The sequence below is a fragment of the Pyrgilauda ruficollis genome, unplaced genomic scaffold (assembly GCF_017590135.1).
Source record: "Pyrgilauda ruficollis isolate IOZ18807 unplaced genomic scaffold, ASM1759013v1 scaffold25, whole genome shotgun sequence".
Classification (NCBI taxonomy): Eukaryota; Metazoa; Chordata; class Aves; order Passeriformes; family Passeridae; genus Pyrgilauda; species Pyrgilauda ruficollis.
The window spans coordinates 9,295,197-9,320,144 of record NW_024523822.1 but is presented as its reverse complement, the minus strand read 5'-3'; the positions used below and the strand labels follow the sequence as shown (position 1 = coordinate 9,320,144).

The window sequence follows — 24,948 nt, the reverse complement described above, 5'->3', positions numbered from 1 at the left end:
GACCAAGCATGTGTCACTGTGGCTATGAATAAAACTTCAGCTGCGTGTCATTTAGAAAGACCCTAATTTTAGCTAGCCAGCATGTCACTGCGGTGCCCCAGCACCCTCGCGGGGCAGCTTTTGTGCCCCTTTGCTTGGGCAAACCAGGTGTATAATGTCTTTTTTTCCGCCGGAGGTTGGGGATGCAGGAGGAAGGGAAGAGCGGCGGTCTCCCAGAGGACAGGGTTAAGGGAGGGCCGGCGGTGGGAGCAGCCCCGTTGCAGGCAGCCCCACAGCCCGCGCTGCTGGCGCGGTGTGACAGATGACCTGCTGCCAGGATTTGGGAGCAGAGCCGGCGTTGCCGGGACAACCAGCGCTCCCGGGCCGGCCGGGCCGTGTGACGGCGGCCTGACGTCAGCCGGAGGCTGAGCCTGCGGCCCGGCCGCCCTCGGAGCCGGCAGAGGCAGAGACAGAGCCCGGTGGATGCTGCAGTCATCCCCGCCGCCGCCGCTGAATCCCAGGGGCTGCCAGAGCATGGACTATTAAAAACTTGCATTTCTGCAGTGTGAGGTAACCATTTGCTTTATGTTCTCATCAGGTTTGGATTATTTTCCTTTAAAGAGAAAAAATAGAATAGAAAGCAGCTTGTATCAGTGACTGATTTTTTTTTTTTTCACTTGTTTGTTTTGGCTGGAAGTTTGCCTTGATGATCAAGCCCAGCGCTATCAGATAAATGCAGAGCAGCTTCCAGTTACTAATTCTGTGTGTAGACGGCAAAACGGTGTTAAATATAGGTTAATGATCCATAAAAGGAGAATAAAATTATATCGTTCTCATTTGACACTTTAGGAATATAAATGAACGTGAGTAATCCTAGGCTAACGCATTCAGGAGTTAAAAGAAATGATGTTTCGGCACTGTGTTTTTTATACCTCTGTTGGAATTTGTTATTTTTTAGTTCTGCCCGGCTCAGGCGGGTTTATACCCAGCGTGTCCAGTGAGGGGGAAGCCAGCAGTCAATGCAGCCAGGAGCAGCTTAAAATCCAACTCTCAAAGTTCAGCATTTAAATCATCTTTGTTCAGGCGCAGTCCCTGCGCCCTGCACTCTCCCCGGGCTTTCTGCCCCTCTCCCGGGGCACGCGGCACCCTTGACTGTGTAGTATTTGCAGGGAAAGAATCAAAACCTTCCTGAAAAATTGTCTGAAATATACCAGGAGAGCAGCGTTGCTGTAATACGGGCTTTTACCCTTTTTCTCACAAGCACACACACACAGGGCTTGTTTATTCTCTCTCTCTTTTTTTTTTTTTTTCTGTTGTGCATTGAGATCAGTTAGAATAGCTAAAAAAAGAACAGCAGCATGAGCAGCATGATTTTTCAATCACCACAGTGATTGAAAAATAAAATTCTATTTGGGTCTTTTTGTGAAAACAAGAGGGAGTTTGTGTCTGTTTCTGTATTGCGCTTACTCTGAGGTGGCTGTTGTGGGGAAGGATATCCCAGAGCTCCTGAAGTTTAGTGCCACAGGCTGAGTTTGTTTGTGTGGGAACATATAGATTTGTTTTAAGAACAGATTACAGCTGAAGCATCATGTGCGTTGTTTCCTGGAAAAGTATGTTAGATCTTTCTTATCTTCTCTAATTATACACTCCTGTTCCCTTCCTCCCAAAGTTCAAAGGGTTTATCAATAATGGTAATGATTCTCTAAAGCAGCTGCTGGTCTAACAGTGTGGAGCTACAAAACAATTTAAAACACAGAGCAGTAAAAGATTTTTAAAAGATCTATGAAAATGATTCTATGTTATATGATGTTATCAAATGCGGCATAAGTAATTGTTTCAGAAAGAGAGCCAAGACAGATATTAAAACTGAAGGCACTTCTCTAAGGAAGTTATGGCTTAGTGCTCTGGATTTCACTGCATTTGGCATTCTTAGCAGAGAACAAGGATAAATGCTGAAACATCTGAACTGTCTAAACGGTCTGAAATATCTAAACCATTTCACTTGGTGTTATCTCATCAGTCCTTTCCTGTTCCACTGATGCCCTAAGACATTATTGTTGGGGGCGGCTGAAATATTTCAAATTGTCTTTATTAAATTCTTCACCTGATGCCACTGCAGCAGTGCATGGGGAATCTCGCCTGGCTCCTCACAGGTGAGTTTTACCCAGGTTTACAGGAGCCTTGCAGCATTGGAGGGGGTGGCACCCCATGTGCAGCCTTGCCACGGGGAGTGAGCTCTGGATGTCCCTGCCTGGTGACCTGCCTGGGCTGAGCTGGGCTGCTGTGGGGAGCTGTGCTTCAGCCCGTGGCATTCATCCCCCTCCATCAGCATGTGAGTCCCCAGAGTGTAGAGGTGGGCTAGCAGGGGAGGACAGGGAGGTGGTTTATACAGCCCACGACCCTCTGAGGTCTGCTTGTTCACCAGTTTATACAGCTGGGGCAAGTCTGCAGAGGGACCAAGGCGTGGAGTATGGGGACAGATTTGAGCTGAGTGGCACCTGCCATTCAAGAGAAGTCATTCATCATCATGTCTGCAGGATTTGACTCTGTGTGTAGCTGCTGTCACCTCCCAGATTGGACTTGAATGATGGTGCTCAGTGTGGGCTGAGGCTTATGCTCATTCATTTAGGCTTGAATACAGTGTCCTATAGCATTTGATGCCTTGAAGCCACCTGTAAGGGGAAAAACAATTGATGCAACTTTTGCTCAAGAGCTATTCATTAGAAATGTCTTAAAAATACCTTCCTCATCTCCAGATGGAATAGAGATGTCTTTCTTTACTTGAAAAGGCTCTAACTTGACCTTAGAGTGAAGGATGGCAAACTGCTCCACATTTTAGCAGAAGGGTCCTGTACATGCTGCTGCAAGAGGTCTGAGAGGCAATGTCATAGGGGAAGCGGGTAAGTGCCACTGAGGTTGCACAGGGATGCGTCCTGCCTGGAAGAGTGACACCTCCGTCCCCTCTTGATGAGTCTTTGGGGGCTTTGTGCATCCCATCACCAGGCTCCACCCGTTTTGCCCCAGAGATGGGAATGAGTTGCAGGCAGGCAGCTCACAGGCAGTGCCAGAATCTGCAACTGGAGGTGACACAGATCCCTGCTCAGGAGGGAAGGGAATGGTGTGTGACAGTCATCCTGGGACTGTGTGCCTCTGCTTGACTATTTCATGCTCTTGTTATCACTGGTCAGCTCTGTGGCAAACCCTTTGGACAAGCACTCGGGTTTACCTTGGCAGGGTGTGAAGCTGCCAGGAAATGTGATGCTAAGCATCCCTCCTTCTCTGAGCTGCCACGCTTGCATGCCCCATGAGAAAAGAGCAAACAGCCTGTAGGTTCCTTCCCACCACCGAGAGGGGAAGGTGGCTGCATCCTTCAACTTCTGCCCAATGCCACAACTGACACTGCCAGCTTCCTTGGGCTTGAAATCCTGTGACGTAAAGAGAAAAAATGTGAGATGCACATGGGCTTGGCAGCACTCCACCTTCTTTTAGGGAGTCTAGACTGACCCTCCAACTTCCCATCAGCCTTCATATCATTTGCAAATGTCACCCCCTTTGCACACACACGAGGAAGGGACGATCTCTTCCTCCAGTCTCCATGTCCATGGCGAAGAGCGAGCAGAGCAGCAATTCCCGAGGAGTTGGAGCACTGCACCTTAGGAGAGAGCTTGGCTAAAGTCACATCTGTGATCTCCTCAAGTCACTTCTCACACAACTGCAGACAGCAGGAAAATCAAAACCAGATGTGAGCTGTTGATGCCTCTAGCCTCATAATAATAACACACTCAGTGTGCTCTACCTTGGTCTGGTTGAGTTGATGGGCATTGACAATCTAAATTTAGGCCAGTATCATAATAAAACCTAAAAACCCCTTGCAGTGCGGAACACTACTCCTTGAATTTTTTCAAACAGAATGCAATTTCTGCTGTCTTTTTAAAGGTCCTAGCTACTGCTGAGGCAATATTTATGGGGGGGAATAAAATCCTCTGCAGAGGGTGGCAGTTGTTAGTGGGAACTGGTGCTTCAGTATGGAGTTTCAGCATCTTAAATTACTTATTGCAGAAGTTGATTCCCACTCTGCTAAAAATCATTACATTGTGCTAATTTAATGTCTGCATCAACATTAGGAACAACTGGTTTAAATGATAGCTGATCTGCAATAGAGATTTGGCATTTTAACCAACAGTTGTTTTTCCAGTTAAACACAGATGCCATACGTAGGGCACTCTGCAAAATAAAAGCTGACCTGGCTGTTGGTTCCAAGCTAAAGCAACAAAAATCCTAACTCTGGAATGTTTTTGGTAGTCATATTTTAGACATAATCTTCTATGGTGAGCCAAAATCTGTACAGACAGCTTTAGTCAGATAACAGTTTAAAAAATAGACTATGTTTTGGCTGTACTTTTGCAGCTGTTAAATTTATCTTCTTAAATAGCAGGGAGTATGAGTTGAGGGTTGAGAAACAGTAATTTTGTAATTATTTTATATGGATTGAATTATTCTGTCATCAAATTTGCATTTCAGACAGCATTACGGTATGAAAATATAATTAGAAACTGTAATTCAGGAATTGCTGAATGTGATATTTCCCAGAGGGAGCACTGTGAAGAAGCTGCCCTTACTACAACTTTAGCAAATGTTGAAATCCTATAGGTGGAAAATGTGAAGGCTGAGTTGTAAAGTTCCTCTCCCTTCTGTGGTCTTCACCATACTGTCAACTTTCTGCTTAACTTCATTTTTCATAAGATTCATTTCCACAGAATTATCTAATCATTACGAGCTGAAGGGCTCAGATCCTGTTCTGCTGAATTTCAGACTGGCTGTGCTGATAGCTGCTGAATTGCTTTCAGCCACAAAATGACACTGAGATAATGTAAGGATCTGATTTACATGCAGAAAAACCAAGAAGCTTGACATTTGGTCTGAAATGCTGCTTTCAATTTGCCCAGCACCTGAAATTCCCAGCCACACCTCCTTTCACAGAAGATAGCTGAGGGTGGGTCTTGGTTTAGCTTTATTTGTCTTCTTTTGTAGTTCACTATTTTTTGCAGTACGTGTTCACAGTGTTGTGCAAAGTTTTAGCTGTATAAAACCCACTGATGTCAATCCTTATGGTTTTTATTCTTGTGATAGTCTATGGTTCATCATAGACATAGTAGCTGGAAACAAACATGTCTGGTGTTTTTTAGCTGGGCTTGTGTTGATAAATCCCGTGTGCTTTTATTTGAGATGTGCACTTTCTAGGAGAGCATCTCCATGGCAAATTTTTCCCACCACCTTGTTGGGGCATTGGTCAGGTCCTTATGTGAAACCAAGCCTGGGATGCACAAAGCAGGGATGGCATTGGGAGGAGACAGAAGCTGAGTGTGGGGCATGCTTGATGCTTTGAAGTCCCCATACATCTGTCACAGTCCTGCTGAGTGACAGTCACAGTGCTACTGCAGAGGAAATGTCAGGACAGGAAAAGGAGAAGTGTGGACCTGTGACCCCAAGGATGGCATGGATACATGGGCTGGCTGGTGACATGGTTTCTAGTGAGCCAGGGATGCTGTCACCCCCCGAGTGCTCTGAGGATCAAGAGCTTTTCCCATGGCTGCCCAGGGCCACCTTCCTGCACCCAGCCCTGTCACTTTGCCTGGGTGCTGGGGAAGATGTCGGTTCCATCACTCACATTTTGGGTGATGCACATCCTGCCCCTCATGTCTGGTATTTGCAATAGGAGCATAGAACAGGAGCTTCAGGGTGTCACTGCAGATGGCCATTTCTGTAAGGAGGGTGCAGTAAGCCAGGCTGGCTCTTTAGGGACAAGTGGCCTTGTTTGAGGTGCAGGTGCTGGTTTACAGTTGGGACGTGAGCAGTTCCTGAACATCACAACTGCATTTTTGCACATTTACTTAGGAACTGCAAAGGAGCAGGAGGCAGCATTTCAACTGACAGTGTCTGCACAGGTTTATACCTGCCACATGTGTCACAAAGCCTCTTAGCTGTGTGCTGAATTTCATTGTCAAGAGAATGGGTTTGGGAGCAGGCCAGAGCCAGGCTGCCCAGCCACAGGGGCGGGGTGGACCAGCAGGGATGGGACGAGGGGGGAAGAAGAGCCCTTGGCAGGGCTGACTGAGTGTGCTGGCAGGATGTGTCCAGGGCAGGCTGATGTTCTTGCACTGCTGCATCTGCCCATGCAGGGAGCTCTGGCAGTGCTGCCTCATGTCCCTGGGCATCTGCAGAACAGGACAGACAAGACTTTTTGCTCCATGAAACAGAGCTGTCAGAAGGAGTTGGGAGAGTGAAATACTCTGCCTGTGTTAGCAATGATGCAGTGATGTTGTTTAGCTGCCATGTGATGTAGCTGTGGCTAACAGGGCTGCACTCTCTTCTGGGCACTGGGTTCGAAGAAGGGCTGGAGGAACACTGTACAGTCAACCCTTGTGCAGTGCCTGCTACTTAACAACAATAGCTTCATGCTTGTTCTACTATTATAAATAGATCAGCTTTTGGAGACATCCAACATGACTTGTAGAGAGATTTTATTAGACAAGCAGATCAGGTGGTTTACAGGCTATCACCCAAGAGAAGACAAGTTAAAGCTGAAGAAGGTCAAAGTTGGCTTCTTTCCTTAGCAAATTCCCTCACTCCTAGAGCAGCAAGGTTTCCTGATTATGCCTCACACAGTCTTTCTGCATCTCCTCCAGGACTGCAAAACCACAATGGATCCAGCACATATGAAGTATCTAACTTCAGCTGAATAACACGTAAAGAGATTTCATGAAGCAATTCAGCCTGAGAACTTTTAACTCTAAAGAAATATTCTGCTCACGTTGTGCTTGCAAATCCAAGATGCCAGGGGGATGTGAGCACAAAGCTGTTGATTATTTCCACAACTGCTATGTGCTTCCTATCACAACAGTATTCTTTTGTGCAGAATGGCAGCAAGATTGCAGAGTCCCCATCTTTGCAAGCCCAGGTCCAATTAGAGCAATTATATCTCAGCAGAAGCACTGTCTGTTGTCCTCTGGACCTGTCTGTCAAGCATCCTATTCATTGCTGTTTATCACGTATGAGGCTTTTCATGTAGAGTCGTTCTGACCCTACTGAAACAGTCCCACCAGAAGGGTGGACTGTGTTTTTATTTCATCGGCTGATGTGGATGAGAAGAGTGCAAAATTATGGCTGGCCAAGGATACATCTTTCAGTCTAACCATGGTCTCCTCTCACTTGAGTATTATTGCTGGTTTGACACAGCACACAGCTTTCATGTTCAATTATTTCACTTCACCCTTCATTTTCAATTACTTTACTGCTAAAAATTGAGAACATCAGAACTCACACTTCTTCCTTGCCACATTCAAGGGTTTCCTTAATCAAAATCCCCAACGTGAATTGCAAGGCATGTAATGTTTGATGGCACATGATATTAAATCACTTACAGCTCTGATGTCTGTGTAGACTCTCTGGTCTCTGAGTTACAGGATAGTGGGAACTTCTGCAGAAAGACCATTTGTGTTTTGCTTTGCCTGTCCTGACAGGGCCTGATGAAGGAGCTGAGTGACTCCTGCTAAGGAAGTCCCCCTTGTTACCACTAAGGTAAAAGCTGAAAAGCAGAACTCAGTGAAAGGCAGAAGTGCTGAGACTTGGGAAGGTCAGAGGGAAGGTAAAGAGGAACTGTTTCTGAACAAAAAAATAGATATTTACTTTCTCCTACTGCTCTTGGAAAGGAAAATCCAGGGAGCAGTGTTTAGAGTCATCTTTATGAAACAAAGAATTATTTCTGACAATTCAGAAATGAGACTGCCTGTGAGAGAGCATCCCCTGTCCCTGCTGCTACCTCCATGGCATCCATGGTAGTCCTGGCCAGCATGCACAGCAGCACTTGGGCAGAATAGGATTGCTTTAGGAACTGAAAACATGAGCTCAGACTTTGGTTGTTCTTCCTTCAGTATCATCAGGGCAGTGGTTCCCCCACATTTATTTCCTATTTTGCATCTCTTCTGCTAGGTTTTAGCCCAGAAGGGCTGCTTTTGTCAGGTGGAACTGCAGGGCCATCTGCAGTAGTGGTCCAGATGTCACCTGTACCTTCCCTTGGCACAGGATGCTGCAGGCAGGAGAGCAATGCCAGCCCTGACCAGGGCTGCAAAGAGACCTGCCCAATTTGGCCATACCATGGCAAGAAAAAGTGAGAGCTGATCAAACAGCAGTATGACATGCTCCACATCTGCTCCATGGGGGTCTTGGTGAATTTGTTAAAGATGAGTTTATACTGCTTCACTGGATCTGCAGCTTGGCAGATTCAGTTTCTTTTCTTGCAGTGATGGCGTTTTCTGTGAGAACATGGGGCAGGGTTCTCTGCTGCTGTGCAGAGTCAGACCCCTCCACTCACCATGGATACATAATGTTTGTGGTGCTTCAACTAGAAAAATACAACTCTTTCAGAGATGGCCAAAGGTGACAGAAGGACTAGCAGGGTGACTGCTTGACTTATATGCTTTTTGTTAGACACTGGGACCTTTGCAGAAACCCCTGCCTCAATTCAAGGAATCTGATGAGAAATTGAAGAGTATTTCACTATTAGCTCACCAGGTGCCAGTTACTAGTGGGCTGTGGTGTTGCTCCAAGAGCCTGTAGTAAGACACACCCTTCCTGCATGCCACTCCCACCATGAGTGGGAGTGGCACTCCAAGCAGGGCGTTGGGGAGGCAGCTGGGAGAGAAGGAGTTAAAACAAGCCACAATTACCAATTTGAGATGTTCTCAAAAATAGCAGCTTTTCTTTTGTTTGCTGAATTCCCCATGCTTTTACAGTGCTATTCCCATTATTCTTGTCTTTCCCAAAATAACATTTTTAAGCAGAAGAATGACTTGAGTGGGGAGAAGAGGGGATCTGCAGGCCAAGTGGGACAGCTGCATGCTCCTGTGTCTGCAGTGAGGGGTATTTCAGTATTTCAGGCAATTCTGCTTCCTCACTGGCAAGCCCAGTAATTCCTCCCTGACAGCCCTTGCTTCCCAGGGGCAAGTGTTGGGCAGTGTGCTCATGCTGTCCACTGTTTTCATAGCCTGACTTGAAAAGAAGCATCTCTTGCTGGTGGATCCTCCTTTGAAGAAGAAGGAAAGGATGCTTTTGGAAAAATAAGCCTGAAGGAGCCTGGCTCCAGAACTAGTGATGTAGGCAGATCCCATTGAGCTGAGATGCAGTTCCAACATCAAAGCACCTTGTGTGTCCCACCCTAGACTGCTGGCCCAGGAAAGCAGCTGCTCTGGAGGGGCTCCCTGACAGCACCCAGCAGGGCTGGCCGGGTATCCTGCTCCCTTATCCCTACAGTCAGGCATGCAGCCAAACACAAACAGGGTGAGCTCCAGAAACACGTGCCAGCAGCCTTCCCCTAGGGCTACAGGGAGGGATAGTAGCAAAGAAGCTCTGAGAGGAATTAAAAATTAAACGCTCATGGCAGTGGCTTCCTGTCACCACATCTCAGCAGTTCACCTTCACCGTGGCTGGCTTGCTGCCCAAGCACTGGGCAGGAGCAGAGAGAGGAGCATCCCATTCTCACTGCCTTCCCTGGAGATCAGCCAGCTCTCCTGTGGTCCTGGTGGATGAGGAGGAGCTGCTTCACTGCTGCATGCACACAGAGCTGACCAGAACAAGCAGCATGCCTCTTGGTGGAAATCCCCTGAGTCCTACTGAAAGGCATCACGCCCGGAGGTGGCCAGCCCCAGAGGAGTCACATGCCTCTTGAACAGGTGTGGCTGTCCAAGCGCGGGGTGCTGAGAAGCTGAACTGGCCATACCACAGCCCTCTCTGTGGTCTGGAGTCTGCAATAAGCCCAGCAACAGGTGTGCTTAGTGTAGGTGGAGGCTGAGCCCACAGAGACTGGCATTTGGGGTGCAAGGATCAAGCCAGCCAAGGCTGGTATTTGGAGGTAGAAGGGCTGAGCTCCATGGGGACATTTGGCCCTCCTTGGCATCCAGTCCAGCTCCTTGGTGTGCACATGCCCTGAAACCCCTTCAGAGCCCCAGCAAATTCATCACTGAGCCCAAGGCCCCTTGCAAAGCATGTCCCAGGTGATTTGAACTTTGGGTCTAGTTCATAATCTTCTCTTAATATCCCACACTAGGCAAGCATTTACTTGCCCCAAGGCTTGATATTTCTTGTTTTGACACTAACATTCAAGTAGGTGACAAGCTATCCAGTTTCCTGAGATAATGGCTGTGTCTGTACTATGGCCACTGGCTGTGTCCATAATAAATGAAATAGGGGGCAACCCCAGCACCAGAGCTCAGTAGTCAAAATCACTTTCTCTGCAGAGCAGTCCCTATCCCAGTCTAGCTCCCAATCAGTTCCTATCTTCCCAGCCTGTCCGCTGGGTCCATTCCAGGGGGCAAATGGCACACAGTCACTTTTCAGGAGGGTGCAGAGTTCAACAGCACAGACAAGGGAACTTCTGTGCCAGTTGGCCCCATGCTGGGGAATGCACCCAGATGCATTTGCTTCATAGTCACAGGTGATGTGCTAAATGCCATTGTGCATAACTGGGTGAGAATCCTTGGGAGGGGAAAAAGAACCTTAAAAATAGAAGTGTTTTTTCTGAAGCCCAGGTCTAGGTACAGCTCATGAGCTGCAGGCTCTTGCCACAGCCAGGAAATCAGCCCGTTGGAGTGTGACAAAAAGGCTGGCAGCTCCAGTCTGTCAAAAACAGCAATGGGGTTCTAATAGGACCAAAGTGAAGGAAATGAGGAACATGGCTGGAAAAAAGGATAAAGAAAAGCCTTTGGTCCATAGAGCACCAGGCTCTTTACTCCTCTGTTTGTACAGAGGAACATTATCATGTACACTGATGACCTGACTCTTTACAGAGAGTGGGTTTGATGCTGATTTCATGTTGTTTCTCAGTTCTTTCCCCTGTGAGGCTCAGTTTTAATTCTTTTCTAGTTTACAATCCATTTATTTTTATATGTGAAAAATGCATAGGTCAGTATCCACTACTGTTCTACCACTAATCCAGAATAACTAAATTATTATCTGTATTAGACTTCTCAGAGAGAGACCAACATGTTCCACTTTTTTAATGCTGTCTCATGTCTAAAATCTGTTTTCCAAATCCTCCTTTGCCTGAAGTAAGCACTGTGCACTGCACAATGAACTCTCCAGCTCCCTGGGGACTGCCCAGCCCCACGTACAGCACTGCCTTTGGCACACAGCACTGTCAGGAATTTCACATTTCACTCTGCAAAGAAAGAAGTGGTGTCCAGGTGCTGTCCTCCTAAAACTTCAGGGTTGAAAGAGGTCAAAAGCAAAGGACACTTCTGAATGCAGTTTTCTCCCAGTACTTCTGGTTTTGTTGAATTCAACCTTTATGTTTTTGATCTTGGAGCGTAATGTCAGTAGGATTTGAGAGAGCCAGGGGAACATTTGCCTATCTCTTTGCCTGAGGCTCTTCAGGTAGGTTTGATTATTTTAATTACCTCCTCTGTTAGACATGGAGTGTCTTCCACTTTCCCTGAATTTCCCAGTCATGTCTGGTCACAGATCACTTTGTGCTACATGGAAGCCATCATGGAACTCTGATATTATCTGCAGATTTACATCAATGTCCTGCACAGCATGAGGATACTGGCTGAAAACTTTGAACAGTGGGGTTTAGTAAAGCAGGACTTGGACATGACTGTGTGAAAGCATAAAGTTTTCCCTTTTGACTTGCAAACAGGAGTTGCTGTGCTTCTATTGCTCCAAATAATACAGGAGATTTGAGAAGACTAGCATTAAGACAGTTTTTCAGAGTCATTGAATATGTTTTAATCCTTATTAGCCTTGAGCAATTGGCTCCCAGTGAACTCACGGAAGGAGAGGTGTAATTAAAGACCTGTCTTGCGTGGCCTGCTGTGCATTTATAGCTCTGCAACTGCTTTCAGTAGTGAAACAGAAATATGTCTTTCAAAGGAAAGCTCAACAACAGGAAATACTTCTTTCAGAAATATGAACACAAGTGTTTCTTCCAAGAATCATCAGATAAAAGCAAAAATGTTCTTAAATTTCTAGTTCCACTAAGCACCTGGCTCTAATCTACAGTTCCTTGACTTTGTTCATTTTTTAACCCAAAGGGGATCCTATTTTAAGGCATTGTTATTTCATCTGATAATAAAAGTCTATTCAACCATTTGTGTGTTTCATCAGTGTTTGCATTTCTTGTTCTGTACCGTATTTTGCACTTTTCTCCAACCTTTCCACTGAAGAATCAGTGGTGTCCGAACTGCCGCTGCTCAACTGGACATAACTCCCTGTTCCTTGCTATTTGAAGCTGGTTACCTAATTCTGCTGGTGGGTAATTTTGATAAAGATTTCACAGAGTGCTACATTTATCTGCACAGATAATAGAATGACAGGTTTTTCTCCCAGCCATTGCAGAGGTTTATGATTGCTGCTTCTCAGGTGTCTGGCACAAATGGAAGTGGCACCGTTGTGGGACGTGCTTGTTATTCAGGCATTAGCCTTGAAAAAACCTGGATTATTGCATGGTTTGTCATGTCTGTTTAAGCACACTATTTCTGAAACTGCTCCTCCTCCAATCAATTAGAAACTCCATTAAATTGGATAAACATATTAAGAAAATTAAGAGATTTACTCAAGAAATCTTTATTGCATTTCCTTATAAACTACTGATTCTAATGTACAAAGAAGATTGCTTTAATTATAAGTGGACAAAAGAAAGATCTACTCTATGTTCCCATGAGGCAACTATCAGCAACATGCACCTTCTTCATCTAATGCAGTCATGACAAGTAATTAGGTTTGGTAGTTCTCCTGGGAACAGCAGTTACCTGTATTACGGAGCCCCCAAGAGACAATGACATCAGGTGGATTTGATGGGTTTTGTGGGTATCTGTTTTCAGCTGTTTTTCCTTGCCCTGAGGAAACTCATGAGACAGCCATAATGTAGGCAGAGGGTTCAGATGATGAGCTGTTATCTCCCCATCTCATCTCCAGCCAGTTTCACTGCACTTGGTGCTGCCCTTTGGAAGGTCAGAGGATGGCAGAGAGCTCTGGTGGCCCTCTGTGCTTGCAGACACGTGCATGGCTAGTTTTTGTTGTGCAGAGGGAAGTGCCTTGGTGCTATTCACTGTGTTGTACTTTATTACCCTTTCACATCCCGAGCAAACAATTTTCAGAGGAGAAGAAGGAAGAGGTCAGTCCAAGGTGGTGTCCTAGAACAAGAGCTCCCTGCTGCCTGTGTTCTTCCCTGTTAGGTAGACATTTGACAATGGAGTGAAGGTCTGATAGGCAGAGAAATTCCTCCATATCTGTCGTGGTGTGGCTTGGGAGGGAGCGTGAGGCAGCATGGTGCTTTCCCACTGTCACAGCTGAGACAGTGCTAGGCATGCCCTGAGGCAGCAGGATGGCTGTCAGGAGGTTTAGGTGCCTACAGCCTCTGAGCCCAGGTAGGGTCACAAAGTGCCTGATGAGAGTCTGCTCTGTGCCATCCTCCTGTGAGTCTCTGCCAACCCAGAAATCTTGAAAACTGACCCCAGCTAGCCCAGGAGCACATGATCAGCTGATAAAGAAGTCATACAGGTGAAAAAAATCCTTTCCTCCCTCTTCCTGTGCCTCTGTTCAGTCAACACTGTAGTGCAGCTGTCACCCAGTAATTTCAGTGAAGTCATCAGAACTCTTCAGAAGAAAAGAATGGTATTAATAAATTATTGTGTTCCTTAGAGGAGACAAAAGGATGACAATAAAGAGGTGAAATTTTGTAGAAAGCTTGAATTACTCAATACTGAATAGAGACCAGGCATGTCTGTAATTCACTTTCTAAGAAAATGCAAAACTTACTATTTCTTGATTTGGACAACAGCCTGCTAATCCTCTTGACTCCAAGGTTAAGCCCAAGCAGCTGTGAATTTTATTGAGGTTACTTACAAATCTTAATTTCAGTTAGATTTTTTGCAATAATGTATTGCTGCTCTCAGTGCTATCTGATGCTTGAAGTGACAGAGCTGGCCAGGTTTCCTGACCTGTCTGTTTCATCCTGGCACTTGTTCCTCTGCTTGCCTAAAGCTCCCCTCACATTCCTGCCACTCCCCATCACTGATGTGACACTGCCCGCTGTAAGAAGCATGCTTGTTTCTTTGGATGCTGTTTCCCTTCCAGAAGTCAGGACAGCAGGGGCCCTTCTGACTCCCCCAGTCCACTGCAGGTATCCATGTCATATAGACCCTATTTGTGGAGTTTTTAAATTGCATTTTCCCACGACTTTGGCTCTTTGTCTTGTGATCTTTGAAGAAGGCTGTTCCACAGACTTTGCTGCTCTGGTGGTTTGAGATTTGCTTCTCATTCCCAGCCAAAATTTATTATGGCTAGTTTATACCCATTTGTTCTTTGCCAGCATTGTCCTTCAGTTTAAACAGCTTTTCTCCTTCCCTGGTGTTTACCCCCTCTGATGTATTTATAGACTTCAACCATATCCCTCTTGGCCTTTCTTTAGCAAGGCTAAACATCCAAGTGCCTCTGGTCTCCTCTGAGAGCACAGGCTTTCCATTCCCTTATTTGGCTTAATAGCCCTGCTCTGCAGCCACTGCAGGCCAAAATCCCTTTTCCTCAGTGTGTTTTCAACCTGTTTTCCTGGCCATGTACTACAGTAATCCAGGTGAGCCCTCATTTTTTCCAAAACCTGCTCATTAAGAGCATTGGTATTTCACCCTCCCTGAACTCAACAGATTGGTCTCAGCAGGTTCATTAGAAAGCATCCCTTGTGTCCTGCAGGACACATCATATTGGTATTTTCCTGTTGTCTTATGGCTATATGAGTCCTTCAGCTCTTCCTCCTGCTCCATCATTTCTAGTTAAGAACATCAATTCTTCCCACTTGTCCATCACATGGTGCATTTTGCAATAAGGAATTTCATCCCTTTGCACGATTCCAATGCTAAAATTGTCCCATTCTTCTTGTGGGGTAGTCTGGTGTCCACCTGATGGTGCCTGTCACCTTGGTGTCATCAATAACTGCACTGCTTTGAGATGATGCATCCTGGCTATTAATGAAAATGTACAACTACATCCATCCCGAGACTCAGCTTGGAAGAACCCTACTGTAACCACCTTCCACCTGAGATTTCTCCTCTGATTTTAATTCATGATCCTGAAAGAGGAAACGTCTGCCTTACTCTGTCCAGCACATCCCCAGAGGAGCGATTTGCTTTGATTTTACCCACATGGTTTTGAATTAGCCTTTCTATGTACATCCATGTATCTATTAGAAATGAATGCTTATGTGCGGGTTGGAAAGCCAGTGCAGGCAGACTTCCTACAGAGTTTCCATTTAAGGTCAGTTCGGCCAAGAAACTTCAGTTTTAACCTCTAACATTTCTACAGCTTCAGTCTGAGATCTCTTCAGCAGCACTTGCCAACTGTGGTGCTCAAGTTGGGGTGTTAGCAGATGTGTTTTGCTCTGCTTCAGTCTCCCAGTGGGTTACGAAGCCAAATTCTTGATTCAAATGACTACACTTATTTTTCAGACTTAGTACACTTTTTTTTAATGGAAGTTTGGAATGGGGTGAAAATTCTTTTGTGTTCTGGCAAGTGTCCCTCATATCTTGGCCTGCAGAGGAAGAGCAAAAATTATATTTGTACCCTTTACATTCAAAATGTGTGAGATTATAAATATCTTGTAGTCTTAAAACATTCCTGCTTGTTCTTCAATTAAGAATGTGAGATTTCTCTCTGAACATCTCCCTGTGAAGTCTGACAAATATCTGATTGTCTTCTTCTTGGTGCCAAAGGGCTTAGAGACTTTTGGAGGAGTTGGTGGTGACATCTCACAAACCAAATAACCCAGCTACTTTTCTTTTGGGCTCAAACAGACCAACAGAGGAGAAATGATAGAATATTTAGCTGACCATTTGATGACAGGAAAATCAGTCCTTGTCCTCCTTCCCATGAGTAGTTCAGGTTTTGTATAGCTCTCAATGTTATCAGCTACTACTTCTGAATATGTTGTATAAATGAGAACTGAATGAACTGAATGAGAACTAGTTCCTTTAAAAAGAAGAGGAAAAAGAAGAGGAAAGGACCTTCAGAAATGACAAGTCAGTCTAGTTAAGTTTGTTCCCTGCTTATAATTTAACTTTTTTATATGAACATTAGAGCATTCTGTGATCTAAACAATAAGCTTTTACCTTTTCATATTGTGGGCTGGCTGAAAAGCCTTTGCCTAGTGGCTACATCTGAGATGTTGTAAAACCAAAGACCAGATACTCCTGTGAAGTTCCAGACTTCATCTCATTGTTTGATGGACCAGTTATCCTGGATGCTGCTCAAAGAATAATTTATTTGAGGATTTGTCAGCTAAGCAATCAGGTAGAAAAGTCTGTTTTGTCATGAAGTTTCATTTTCCAGCCATTTTTGCTAAAATCAAGGAACTTCACATCAAGAAGGAATTATATAACTCAATCTGACACTCCATGTTGAGCAAACTGAGACTGTGGTCTGCTCAAGCAATTTTGCGAAACTAGATTCTCATATTTCTGTTTCTGCCAGCCATAAATTTGGAATTTGCTCACTCACTCTCTAGATTCCATTTAGAGATGGTATTGACTAGATTTCTATAGCTTGTATAGAGACAGTGAAATTTAGATTTCTGGATCTGGAGTTTTCTGTAGGTAAGTAATGTGGAGAGTTTGATACTAAAACAATCTTCTCCTGAGCTGTTGTTGGAGGATGTATCTTGTTAAAGGTCGATTCTAGATTCAGAGCACTCAATGTGTACCTAGACACATTCTCTGAGCCAGTCCAGCCCCCTTGCTCTGTTCAGGCAGAACAGAGTGGCTGTGAGTGCCCAGTGGTGGATCCTTTCCACCAAGGAAGCTCCCTGCTGATCTGAACCTTCAGAGGGAACACTTTTGCTGGTCTCTGCCTCTCCTGTCAGTACAGGGCACAGACTGGAGATGAGCAGAGCTGGACAGCTGGGTCCCCAGCACACGCAGAGCTCATGGTATCAGTCAGAGAGGTCCCTGGGGGCTGCAGCCCCCGTGCCACCCCACGGGCTAGTGCGGAGTCACAGTGTGCAGCCAGGTGCCTGGAACCAAATTCTTCTCCCCTTTCTTCCCTTCCCACGGCATCATCTCTTGCTGAGAAACTTGAATGTAGGAAGCACCCAAACCAGAAGCATAGGCAGGGGAGTCTGCCAGTCTGCAACTGCTTAGCATCTCAAAAGGAAGACTGAATTCCTTGTATCTGATGATCAAGATGCAGGCAGTCACTTTATTGACAGAATTGGTTCATATTCCAGTCCATCATGTGTACAGATAATGCACTGTGGGATTAAGCTACTGTAGCAATAAATTTCCTAACCTAATTTTAAAAGATAAAAGCTCCAGTGAAGTGAGGCTTCATGGCACAATCCACTCCATTCAATTTCCAGTCCTTCAGAAGAGCAGGCGAGAGCACCCTCCCTCAGGTTGCTGCTCTATGTCTCTGACCTCCTCCTACAAAAGCAAGTTTTCCAGGGAAGGAAATAGAGCAGCACTAAATCTCCCCTCCCTCTGGCTACCAGCATCTGCTGTCACTCTTCTCAGCTCACGTGAAAGGTCATATGGAGCTGGCTCGTGGTCCTTATGGTCTGAGAAGCCCTCCAAGTAAAACAGGGAATGCTGTCTGGCCCCAGAAGATCTGCCTCTCCTTGTCTGCATCCTCCCCTCTTCTGCAGCATTTCCTGACCACCCTACTCTTCCAAGGAGTTTTAGAGAGCCACAAGCACTGCCAGTCCACCGTGCCTTTGATCTGGAAACAGGAGTGGCTTCTGAGTGCTGGTGGCACATGAGGTGCTGGTCCCCACTGGCTATTGCAGCTCAGCAGCAGAAGGAGGGAGAGAGCAGCCTGTGGCACAGTGATGCTGGGTAGATATCTCAGGCCTTTGTTCATGTTTTGGGCTCAGGGAGGGCTGAATGCACCGGCATTGCACAAGGTCTGATGGTGTCTGGGGATTGCTCAATGCCCACAGGCCTCCCGTGGCAGTAACTGAGGGACAGATATTGCAGCCATAAGGAAACCCCAAGAGCTGAGCATTTTAGGCTGGATGGCATCTTAAATCTCAGCAGGGCAACTGCTGAACTCGTCCATCTCTGCAGCCTCAGAGATGGGAATGGCTCTGCTACAGTGTGGTCAGGCCCCAGGGAACGAGGTGGCTGCGTGTGCCTGGAGCAGCTGTGCAGAGAGGCAGACAGGTGCCCCTCAAGGCATCACAAGTCAGAATCAGCAAATAGTTGAGGCTGGGAAGGACCCTTAAAGGTCATCTAGTCCAACCCCCAGGTCTTAACAGGTCATTGATTTCCATTCATGATTGAGCTGCCTTGCACTGCTAGTGACACCAGAGTTTCTTGGAACTTCACTGAATTAAATTTTCATCTGGCCATGCTGCTGGGATGGTATTGTTAGAAACCACAGGCATGAAGCCCGTGTAATGCTGGTGGCAGTAGCTTTATTTCTCTTGGCCATGCTGGAGGAGTTCTCAAGCTCCAGCAGACTTGTCTGAGAAATTTGTTGTCTTCACGTTTGAAAAGGCAGCATTTACACTGCAGGCTCCAGCAATGTGCTTGGTATGTACTAGTTTAATATAATTTTAAGTCATTGATTAGGACAAAAAGGAATCCCTGTGTTGGTGTGTTGTCTTTCTTTCTGAAGGCCAAACTGTTTGATGGTCCAAACAGTGTGCTAAAAGCATCTGCAGTAAGAAGGCAGTGGCATCTTGTTCACATGGAAACTCCTGGAAAAATTATTTATGGCTTCTTTATTAACAAAATCCAAATAAATTAGTACTTTTTGTGCTGTTTGCATTCTTAAAGTGCAGTTCAAAAGGAAATTCATGCAAAAAAATATAACATTTTCAGGTATGAACCCTGCCCATAATTATTGCCTGCATAGAAGACTGCTACAACCTATTTACTTGCACCAGCTTCACAACTGGCCTCCAGCCAGCAGCTGAGGTTCACCCCACTTCTAGATGTGAACCTCAGACAAGGTTTACAGGAAACCTTCAAAAAATACAAGTTGGTGGTTTCAGTAGGGCTCGGCAGCACCAGCTCCCAGGGCCTTCCTTTGCCTGCTTATTTTCATATTATATTTTACCATCTGCATTTCAAAGAGAAGTGTTTGCAACTTTTTTATGAATCAAGATTGATATTAGGCACTAAAGCGGACAAATGCTTTTTGCTTGGATTCTTTGGCCAATATGCACATTGCTTACAAGTTCCCATTTGAAGCAGTTGTGTAAAACAGGTAAAACACTCTGAAAACCCTTTCCTTCACTGCTGGCTCTTGCTGCAAGTGGTTCCAGTCATTGTGCAGAGCTCTAGGGGCTGCTCATCATCTCTGTGCTCAGCACACCCATGTCACCCACCTCCACCTCTGGCTCAGCTTATCTTCCCTGTCTCTGCTGCGATTCTTACTTTACTGGGCTTTGTTTGGTTAATGGCCTTGTTCTTCTCCACTTGTATGTGTCTGAGGAACTGCAGTGCCTAGTGGGGTGCAAGCTGGAATGGACTGTGGCCACAGGCAGGGCAGAGCTTGGGGAGGCACCAGAGGCAGTGGGCCAGGTAGTAGGGTGTGTCAAGGTCAGGTGGTTTTGAGGAATCAGATCAGTTCTGTCAGTTCTCTCTCAGCCAAGCCAAGGAGGTCTCTGGGCTCAGTTCTGCAGGAGTTCCAGAAGTGCTGCTGGACATCACTCTGGTGTAAGCAGTGATTACTTTGCTGATCTGAGGGAGGGAGACAGCTGCATGTTAGGGAAGTCTGGCCCATTTCCATCCTGCTGCATTGTCATTTTCCACAAAAGTATTTACCAGCAGTTGCTCCAGCCACTTGCCAAAAAAAGAGGAGTTTTTCTTCCTTCAAACAAGAGTGAATGGAGCATTAGAACTATATATACATATTTTTATACTTGGTAGTTTCTCACAATAAGTGTACCACATGACATAGAATGGAATTGTTTTAGAGGAACCAGCACACACATCAAAGCTTTGATTGTAAACTTCCAGCTCAGAGAAGGAGATGAGCAATCTCTATGTTCAATTATAACTGCAGATATTTCCTTTTTCCTAAGCTGGTGTCTGTTACCATGGCCACAACCTTCAAAGTTTTCTGGCTGTTTTAAAGTCATTACTAGGAGTGAAAGAGCAGATGTTTAATTACATTCTTCTTATTCCATTCACTAAGTGCAGCTGACATTTTAGAAGTCCTCAGTAAAAAAATAAATCCTTTTTTTATTGTTTATCATTTTCCTAGAGAAAAATAGCAGAAGTTAATTAATATATGCCAATATGCAGTTTGTCTACAACTTCTGAGTAGAGGTGAGGAAAGCAGTTTCCTGACATCTTAAGGACTGGGTATTGGATTGGTATTAGCAATAATCGGAGGTAAGTGAAAACCATGCTGTAGAAAGTACAGCAGTTGTTGTCCTGGTCACTGACAACCCCAAAGGATTGAGACTGTCCTTTGAACACTCTGGTTTCTACCCAAAGAAGTACTGTTAAGCCAGAGCCATGTATTTGTACATCACAGCAGAGTCCTGCACAGACCCTGCTGCCCAGGTGTTGTGACTGTCACCATCCCCACTGTGTGTACAATCCTCTGGGATTCATCAAAACACAAGACTTCACCAGAAACTTCTCCTCCGCCACATTGTGGCATTTCTGGTTTGTGGATAGAGACAATAATTACTCAGGAGATTGCTCAGCCAACAGGACTGCAGGGAACCTGGTCTCCTGGATGTCTCATGGATTGTTCATGGTATGTTCCTCTTTACTTAGACAGCATTACCACTTGTGTCACAGAATAGAAGATTTGTTCATTAAAGCTTCTTGTACTCAGGTTTGCCTAAGTTTAGCATTTTGTCTGTAATGTTGGTGACTCCAGTATGTGAGGAAAGCTTTGTCATCTCCCTGTGCACACCCCTCCCCACTAGACTCTTCTCAGGCCAAAAGAACAACTTGATTATAAGAAAGATCAAGTATGAGGTAGGTCTTGAATCCTACTGAGACTGGTATGTAACTTGGTTAATACTGAGAAATGTCACAAAAAGGCAGACTGATGCCTGCCCACTTCCAGGGACAAATGGCTGCTGAGCAGGGACTTTGGGGTGTTTGGCTTGAGCAGGTTTGGATAGAGCAACCCCACTTCTCTTCCCACTCTTACTTGAAGTGGCTAAACTTACTGGATCTGTGTTTTGTTGCTCTGTGTCTGAGCTCTTCACCAAAGACTTCCTTGATGTACTGAAGTGTTGGGAAGGTGAATGCACTAGAGAAGTGAAAGATGTGAATTCTTATCTTCATATTCAGGCTGCTCTCCTGTTCCCTTCTACAGATAGGTGTTCTAGACCAATGCTGTTAAACACCCTCCTAAGTTTTCTTCGATCACAGCTCCTAGGCATCAGCTTCCTAAGGAGTTATGAGATCTCATTTTTTAGCTGTTTTTGCATAGCTCCTCTCGGTGGTGGAATTTGCTCTAACTAGTACTGCTACCAACTTGAAGGTATTAGTGTATTAAGAGGATCATAATCTCATCTACAATTATGCTGATGAACACTGATTTAAAGATTTTGCAAATTGGAGCAAAGGACGGTGCTATCTCCCCCTCAAAAGCAGAGCTCACTCTATGGAGGGAGACCCAGAATGGGACTGGAACCCCAAGTGGAAGCAGAGATGCCAAAAGAGGGAGTTTAGTTCAGGATCAATGGCTGCAGAAAATCCCATGATAAGAGATGCTTTCAGTGTCCAGCAGCTTCTCAGCATCCCTACTGCTATGTGATGCTTCCAGAATGTCCCCACACAGCTGATGCTGGGCAGGCAGGGGAAGAGCTGGCCAGCTATGGATGTGCCTCTCAGCCACTGCGGAGAGAGTGTTGGCTGCCCAGCAGTCCCTTCTCCTCTGACCATGTGAAGCTTCGCTGTCATGTTTTTGCCTTTATTTTTGGTTATGCAATTATTTTGCTAAGTTGCAGTCTCTTGTGTTGCTGTAAAAGCTGCTCTTGCCTCTGCCGAGTCTGTAATTAAATATGACCCCTCTCATGTTGTGCCTACAGTACACCATGCACTATCCAAACCTCTCAGTTCCTTACACTTTTTCCCATTCGCTTGTTTCTCAGAGACACCAGTGTCATTTCCATGGTTGCAGTGAGTTCAGCAATAGAAGGTTGATCTTTGGGCTTTAGGAACTCATTCCTTGTAGAATAGTAATATAATGCTGCAGACTTACCCTAAGTAACCCAGCCACCTAGTGTGGCTGAGCCATTGTAGGACAGAAACAATCTTCTGCCTACACAGAGGCATAATCACCCTTGAGCAGGAAAGGAGACAGGAGAGCATCCATGGAGAGGACAGCACATTTTTAGGCAATCCCTTACTTAAGGCATGTTTTTAGTTTGCAGTGCTGGAAGGAAAAGTAAATGCCTTGCTTACAACATCTGCTTCACGCTCCATGCATGAGTGCTCACATCCCTGTCTGCAGCAGCTCAGCAGAGCTGCGGTGCCAAGGTCATGGGAAGGTGCAGGGGGCTCTGTGCTAAGCAGCTGTGACAGCTGACCTCAGATCTGCCCCATCCACCAGTTCTGAAGGACCCATTTGGTTCTCTCTTCAGGGCACTCACAGTTCAGTGTGGCATCCACCTCTGCACCCTGCTCCCCACTCTGAGTTGTACTCACCTGCATGGTAACCTAACCAGGGGGTGTCTTGTCTCCTCCTCTTGAAAGGGTGTCCCTCCAGTTAATGCTGTATATATTCACATATGTCGTGTATATAGTTCATACCTGTACATATGCATATATTACATGGAAAGATAAAGGTGGATTTTCAAATTTAAGTAGTTGGAAAAGCTGAAATTTGGGTGATCTGTGCTTTCTCTCTCAACTCTTCTAGTGTGCATCTCTTTCATATAGTAGGAGCATATGTATTAGTGCAGTCAGTTTCCAATATGCTTTCCAATATGCTTCATTTTTGTGACACCCCTTGGAAAGTAGTTACAGAAATCCAAGAGTGGGGTCTCTGTGAATAAGGAAGATGGCTTCAGCCAGGGGGGATTTACTTACAAGTCAACAATTGCACACCCCAGAGTCTTTGATTCAGTGCATTTGCAAGCAGAGAGGGTCCTGCAAATCGGTGGAATCTGCCCAGCATCACACCACAACTCTCCCCGCAAATAATTTGAGTGTACAAGGGGCTTACATGCATTACTGTCCTTCAAAGTGTAACTTTGCCCATTTGCTCGAGTCCTATCACTATATCAAAAAGTATCTGGAGAATTTTCCATTTTGAACAGTCCTGTCTATGTGTCTTTTTCAGAATGAAGATGCATCCGTGTTCCATAGTCATTACAATGCACCTTTCAGTGGTGTCTCAGTGTTTCTAGATCATCTCATCAAGGACCTGTAGTTTCTTCTGTGAAGGTGCTATTCTACACATTTTTGGTCAAATTTTAGTTAAATATGCTTCTGTTATCAGCTAGCTTTGTAAATGAAAGGGATCAGAATATATAAAAACTTCAAGAGTTCCCAGATGAAAAAGCTGATGTCTCAAATGGCCATTGAATAGATACAGGAGTGATAATCTGCTGAGATAGATTCCTGCAGGGGGAAAAAAAAATCAACAGAATAATGCTTTTTTGTTTGTGGCTACTTTCAAAGTTCACATACAGAGGCTCCTTTCCTTTCTTTGAGCATCTCACACATATTCTGCAGAAAGAATATTTTAATGATGAACCTGAGCTGTCTAATCTTCCCTGAGCATCCTTGTTTACTTTGGGCCCACTTCAAAGCTGTGCTTAAAATATCTGTTTGGTTTTTGTTTGTTTTTTTGTTTTGTTTTTTTTTAATAAAGAGCAAAACTAGCTTCTAGGTGAAATGTGTAAAATACTGTCCATGCTTGTGACTGTGCAAGGGAAGCTGGACAGCACATTCTGTGTTCAGTGTAAGGCCCCACCTGCTGCCTCGTGCAGGGGGCATGCAGAGGTATGTCCCCAAGTTTTTGGAAGATGTTTGGACTAGGAAGGTGAGTTCTGCCTTCTGCCTTGGGACAGAAGGAAATAAATCCCCTGCATGTGTTCATAGATGAACAACATAAAGTTGAATATGAGTCAGCAGTGCCCAGGCAGCCAGGAGTGCCAAGCGTGTCCTGGGGGCATCAGGCACAGCATCACCAGCCAGGCAAGGGAGGGGATTGTCCTGCTCTGCCCTGCTCTGCACTAGGCAGCCTCACCTCCAGTGCTGGGGGCAGTTTAGGCACCACAAAATAAGAAAGCTGTAAAGGCATTAGAGGGCACCCAAACAATAGCAACAGTGTTTTTTTTTAATAAAGAGCAAAACTAGCTTCTAGGTGAAATGTGTAAAATACTGTCCATGCTTGTGACTGTGCAAGGGAAGCTGGACAGCACATTCTGTGTTCAGTGTAAGGCCCCACCTGCTGCCTCGTGCAGGGGGCATGCAGAGGTATGTCCCCAAGTTTTTGGAAGATGTTTGGACTAGGAAGGTGAGTTCTGCCTTCTGCCTTGGGACAGAAGGAAATAAATCCCCTGCATGTGTTCATAGATGAACAACATAAAGTTGAATATGAGTCAGCAGTGCCCAGGCAGCCAGGAGTGCCAAGCGTGTCCTGGGGGCATCAGGCACAGCATCACCAGCCAGGCAAGGGAGGGGATTGTCCTGCTCTGCCCTGCTCTGCACTAGGCAGCCTCACCTCCAGTGCTGGGGGCAGTTTAGGCACCACAAAATAAGAAAGCTGTAAAGGCATTAGAGGGCACCCAAACAATAGCAACAGTGAAGGGCCTTAAGGGGAAGCTGTATGTGGAGCAGATGATATCACTTGTTCTGTTCAGCCTGAAGAAGAGGACACTGAGGAGAGACTTCAACTTCCTCATGAAGGGAAGAGGAGGGGCAGACACTGATCTCTGTTCTGTGGCCCATGTGACAGGACCCAAGGGAATGGCCTGAAGCTGTATCAGGGAAGGTTTAG

The 24,948-nt window shown here is 45.5% G+C and overlaps 1 protein-coding gene across 1 annotated transcript in view; it reads left to right on the top strand.

The window, feature by feature from the left end:
- Nucleotides 1–447: 447 nt before the first annotated feature.
- The window catches only part of NCALD (neurocalcin delta), a 58,103-nt gene continuing 33,602 nt past the window's right edge, over nt 448–24,948 (top strand). Inside the window, exon 1 of the mRNA XM_041470813.1 lies at nt 448–549. The gene's annotated coding sequence lies outside the window, so the exon portion shown is untranslated. The remainder of the gene's footprint in view (nt 550–24,948) is intronic.